The sequence below is a fragment of the Sinocyclocheilus grahami genome, unplaced genomic scaffold, assembly GCF_001515645.1.
Source record: "Sinocyclocheilus grahami isolate Dianchi unplaced genomic scaffold, SAMN03320097.WGS_v1.1 scaffold26550.1, whole genome shotgun sequence".
Taxonomy (NCBI): domain Eukaryota; kingdom Metazoa; phylum Chordata; class Actinopteri; order Cypriniformes; family Cyprinidae; genus Sinocyclocheilus; species Sinocyclocheilus grahami.
This window is the reverse complement of record NW_015520121.1, coordinates 1-517: the sequence shown is the minus strand read 5'-3', so window position 1 is coordinate 517 and position 517 is coordinate 1. Positions and strand designations below refer to the sequence as shown.

The following is a 517-nucleotide window of genomic DNA, read 5'->3' as shown; positions in this document are numbered from 1 at the left end:
TTCCCTGACCGGGAATCGAACCCAGGCCGCGGCGGTGAGAGCACCAAATCCTAACCTCTAGACCACCAGGGAAGGGTGGTCTAAAGCACCTACAAGCTGGTTTGCCAACTGCTAAAGAAGAAGTAACATGATGGACTGGAGGCTGTGAGATATAGGCTGCATCCTAAATCGCATACTCTCTTAAGTAGGTACATTTTTGAAAAAGTATATACTTTGTGACCGCGAAAAGAGTATGTTCTATTTAGTATGAATGTAATCTGGATGTACTACATTCACCATATTGTCATTGTCACGTGACCTACCTCCATCAGTTGCATTGTGTCACTGCCATTCATAAATCCTCTCCCGTGACCTTATGGGATAGTAAAGTGTCCATTATATGCACACCTCAGAATCACGCTGGAAGTCATAGATCATCCGGGTACTTTTTGCCTACTCTTTTATGAGTACTGTGAATTCGGACACACTTCTTTTGTCACATACTGTTTTTCGCCTACTATATACTACACTCTAAAAA

General features: G+C 42.7%; 1 non-coding gene across 1 annotated transcript; it reads right to left on the bottom strand.

Moving 5' to 3' along the window:
• trnae-cuc (transfer RNA glutamic acid (anticodon CUC)) lies at window positions 1-72 on the bottom strand. The gene has a single exon. It is a non-coding gene; the product is annotated as a tRNA-Glu (tRNA).
• Window positions 73-517: the final 445 nt, after the last annotated feature.